At 46.0% G+C, this 4,825-nt stretch overlaps 1 protein-coding gene across 1 annotated transcript in view; it reads left to right on the top strand.

The window, feature by feature from the left end:
- dnai3 (dynein axonemal intermediate chain 3) overlaps nt 1-4,825 on the top strand; it is a 120,355-nt gene that overhangs the window by 98,113 nt on the left and 17,417 nt on the right. The gene's annotated exons all lie outside the window — the stretch shown is intronic.

Raw genomic sequence — 4,825 nt, 5'->3', positions numbered from 1 at the left:
GACCTAGGGCAATGTTTTCACGCAGAGGGTGGTACGTGTATGGAATGAGCTGCCAGAGGAAGTGGTGGAGGCTGGTACAACATTTAAGAGGCATTTGGATGGGTATATGAATACGAAGGGTTTGGAGGGATATGGGCCAGTGCTGGCAGGTGGGACTAGATCGGGTTGGGATATCTGGTCAGCATAGACAGGTTGGACCAAAGGGTCTGTTTCTGTGCTGTACATCTCAATGACTCTATGACTCTATTTGCGTTTTTGTATCCTTAAAACAAAAGGATAACTTGAGAGAAGGTAGGATAAAGAATAAAGGAGGGTTCTTGTGCTTAGAGACACAGGATGTGGGTGAGATCCTAAATGAGTACTTTATATCAGTATTCACCCAGGAGAAGGATATGCAGGATAGTGAGATTAGTGTGCAGCATGATAATATGCTGCAGGACTTTGAGATCATGAAAGAAATGGTGTTGGGTTGCTCGAAGAGCATTAAGGTGGATAAGTCACCAGGGTCTGATGGTATCTACCCCAAATTGTTGACCAAGATCTTTGTATCTACACTAGCCACTGGAGATGTCCCAGAGGACTGGGGATTAGTGAATGTCGTTCCTCATTCAAGAAGAGAAATAGGGATAATCCAGGAAACTATAAACTGGTGAGTCTCACATCGGTGATGAGGAAGCTGTTGGAAAGAATTCTTAGTGATAGGATTTAAGATATTTGGAAAAACATGGTCTAATTAAGGAGAGTCAGCATGGCTTTGTGCAGGGCAGGACATGTCTTACTAACTTGATTAAATTTTACAAGGAGGTGGCAAAGGTGATCGATGTCGGTAGAGCAGTAGATATTGTCTGCATGGATTTTAGAGGAGAAAGTGAGGTCTGCAGATGCTGGAGATCAAAGTTGAAACTTTATTGCTGGAACAGCACAGCAGGTCAGGCAGCATCCAGGGAACAGGAGATTCGACGTTTCGGGCACAGGCCCTTCTTCAGGAATGAGCAGAGAGTTTCTCCTGCTGAACACTCTCTGCTCATTCCTGAAGAAGGGCCTGTGCCCGAAACGTCGAATCTCCTGTTCCCTGGATGCTGCCTGACCTGCTGTGCTGTTCCAGCAATAAAGTTTCAACTGCATGGATTTTAGTCAGGCTTTCCACAAGGTCCCTCATGGTAGGCTCATCCAGAAGATCAAGATGCATGGGATCCACGGTGACCTGGCCGTGTGGATCCAGAATTGGCTTGCTCATAGAAGGCAGAGGGTAGAGGTGGAAAAGTGTTTCCCAGGCTGGAGGTGCATGACTAGTGGGATCCACACTGAGACCTCTGTTGTTTGTGTTATATATAAATGTTGATGAGTCATAGAGTCATAGAGATGTACAACATGGAAACAGACCTTTCGGTCCAACTCGTCCATGCTGACCAGATGTCCCAACCCAATCTAGTCCCACCTGCCAGCACCCGGCCCATATCCCTCCAAACCCTTCCTATTCATATATCCATCCAAATGCCTCTTAAATGTTGCAATTGTACCAGCCTCCACCACTTCCTCTGGCAGCTCATTCCATACATTTACCACCCTCTGCGTGAAAAAGTTGCCCCGTAAGTCTCTTTTATATCTTTCCGCCCTCACCCTAAATCTATGCCCTCTAGTTCTGGACTCCCTGACCCCAGGGGAAAAGACTTTGCCTATTTACCCTATCCATACCCCTCAGCCTCCGACGCTCCAGGGAAAACAGCCCCAGCCTGTTCAGCCTCTCCCTATAGCTCAAATCCTCCAACCCTGGCAAGATCCTTGGAAATCTTTTCTGAACCCTTGGGTTAGTAAGTTTGCAGATGATACAAAGATTGGTGGAGTTGTGGATATTGTAGAAGGTTGTCAAGTGATACAGCGGGACATAAATCAGTCGCATATATGGATGGAGAATGAAGTTTAATCCTGGTAAGTGTGAGGTGCTGCACTTTGAGAGATCAAAGCATACAGTTAATGGCAGGACTTTGAACAGCAAGAGGGAGTTTGGGGTTCAAGTCCATAGTTTCCTGAAAGTGGTCATGTAAGTAGACAGCGCTGAAAATGTGTTGCTGGAACAGCGCAGCAGATCAGGCAGCATCCAGGGAACAGGAGAATCGACGTTTCGGGCATAAGCCCTTCTTCAGGAATGAGGAAAGTTTGTCCAGCAGGCTAAGATAAAAGGTAGGGAGGAGGGACTTGGGGGAGGGGCGTCGGAAATGTGATAGGTGGAAAGAGGTCAAGGTGAGGGTGATAGGTCAGACTGGGGTGGGGGCGGAGAGGTCAGGAAGAAGATTGCAGGTTAGGAAGGCGGTGCTGAATTCGATGGATTTGACTGAGACAAGGTGGGGGGAGGGGGAATGAGGAAACTGGTGAAATCCGAGTTCATCCCTTGTGGTTGGAGGGTTCCTAGGCAGAAGATGAGGCGTTCTTCCTCCAACCGTCGTGTTGTTGTGGTCTGGCGATGTAAGTAGACAGGTTGGTCAATATGATATATGACATGCTTGCCTTTATTGGTCAGGGAATTGAGTACAAGAGTCAGGATGTCATGCTGCAGCTTTATAAGCCTTTGGTTAGGCCACACTGAGAGTATTGTGTTCAATTCTGGTCGCCACATTACAGGAAGAATATGGAGGCTTTGGAGAGAGTGCAGAGGAGGTTTACCAGAATGCTGCCTGGATTAGAGCGTATGAGCTATAAGGAGAGGCTCGAGAAACTCGGGTTGTTTTCTCGAGAGCGGCAGGGGCTGAGGGGAGACTTGATGGAAGTTTATAAAATTATGAGATGCGTAGATAGGTTTGATGGTCAGAATGTTTTTGAAATGTCTAAAACTTAGGGGACATGCATTTAAGATGAGAGGGAGAAAGTTCAAAGGTGATGTGAGGAGCAGGTTTTTTACACAGAGAGTGGGAGGATGTGGAACACACTACCGGGGTGGTGGTGGAGACAGATACAATATGGGGTTTTAAGGGACTTTCAGATAAACACATGAATATGCAAAGAATGGAAGGATATGGACCAAGTGATTAGTTTCATTTGGCATCATGTTTAATACAACATCATGGACCGAAGGGCCGGTTCCTATGCTGTACTGTTCTATGTTCTATGTTCTAATGTGATGTGTGGTATCTCTGGCCAAACCAGCATGTATTACTTGGAGAAGGTTGTGGTGAACTGCCTTCTTGAACTGCAGGAACACCTACAGTGCTGGCATGGACGGAGTTCCAGCTGGTGGGTGCATCATTATTTCATCCACTTTCACATGCTTGCAGACATGCTGAGCTATATAATTATTTGAAGGTCTATGCACAATAGTTTGATTGTACAGATAAACATTTCCAACAATTGATGGGAAACCCTAGCATTTGGTGGATTTAATAGGTTAACCTATGCTTTGCAACAAAGGCAACCACTTATTTATTTAGTTCCTAGCTTACAGCTGGTTAGGTAATCTCACTTCATTTATTTTCATGGAACTCATACTAAATTACTTCATCAGCATGTGTGCTGTTTCAATGCTATTCAAACTTTATTGACACTTCCAGAATACTGAGAGGCCTGGGTAGAGAGTGGACTTGGAGAAGGTGTTTCCATGAGCAGAGAGACCAGGACCTGAGGGCACAGCCTCAGAGTGAAGGGGATACCCTTTAGAACTGAGATGAGGAGGAATTTCTTCAACCCAGAGGGTGGGGAAGCTGTGGAACGTATCACCACAGAAGACTGTGCGGGCCAAGTCATTGAGTGTATTTAAGACAGATTGGTAAAGGGATCAAGGTTACAGGAAGAAGGCAGGAGAATGGGGTTGAGAAATATATCAGCCATGATTGAATAGTGGAGCAGACTCGATGGGTCGAATGGCCTAATTCTGTATTTATGGTCTTAACATAACATTAGTCTCTGTCCTTTGGCTCATCATCAAGAAACCCTAGTTAACGCTCTGGGGCAAAGGTTCAAATCTCACCACAGTAGCTGTTGGTATTTAAATGCCTTTAACAAAATCTGGACTATAGACCTAATCTCTTTGATGGTGACCAGTCTTCAGTTAATGTAAAAACCCATCTGGTTCACTAATTCCTTTTGGGGAAGGAAACTGCCATCCTTTCCTGGTATGGCCTCCATGTGACTCCTTCCCTGCAGATAAATGGTTGACTCTTAACTGCCCTCTGAAAATGTTTTGCAAGCCACTTCATTCCAGGAGCAATAGAATTCAGCAGCAAATGTTGCCCCTGCCATGGAAAGGTAAAGACAAAAATATGAAAATGCACATGTTGTTTAATCACAATTACATCCAACTCTTTTCAGCCACATGTACCCAATCATTAGAAGTGAACTTTTTATTTTAAGATGGAATGAATTTGATTGTGAAGATTTACCAGTAACACTGAAAAAGGTTCATTCAAGACTCGGAATGTTACCCCACTGGTCCTCACCTACCACCCCACCAACCTCCATATACATCGCATCATCCGCCGTCATTTCTGCCACCTCCAAACGGACCCCACCACCAGGGATATATTTCCCTCCCCTCCCCTATCAGCTTTCCGAAAAGCCCACTCCTTCCGTGACTCACTCGTCAGGTCCACACCCCCCACCAACCCAACCTCCACTCCCGGCACCTTCCCCTGCAACCGCAAGAAATGCAAAACTTGCGCCCAAACCTCCCCCCTTACTTCCCTCCAAGGCCCCAAGGGATCCTTCCATATCCGCCACAAATTCACCTGCACCTCCACACACATCATTTACTGCATCAGCTGTACCCGATGTGGCCTCCTCTATATTGGAGAGACAGGCCGCCTACTTGCGGAACGTTTCAGAGAACACCTCTGGG

This window comes from Chiloscyllium plagiosum, chromosome 11 (genome assembly GCF_004010195.1).
Source record: "Chiloscyllium plagiosum isolate BGI_BamShark_2017 chromosome 11, ASM401019v2, whole genome shotgun sequence".
NCBI lineage: Eukaryota > Metazoa > Chordata > Chondrichthyes > Orectolobiformes > Hemiscylliidae > Chiloscyllium > Chiloscyllium plagiosum.
This window is presented reverse-complemented; position numbering and strand designations above follow the sequence as displayed.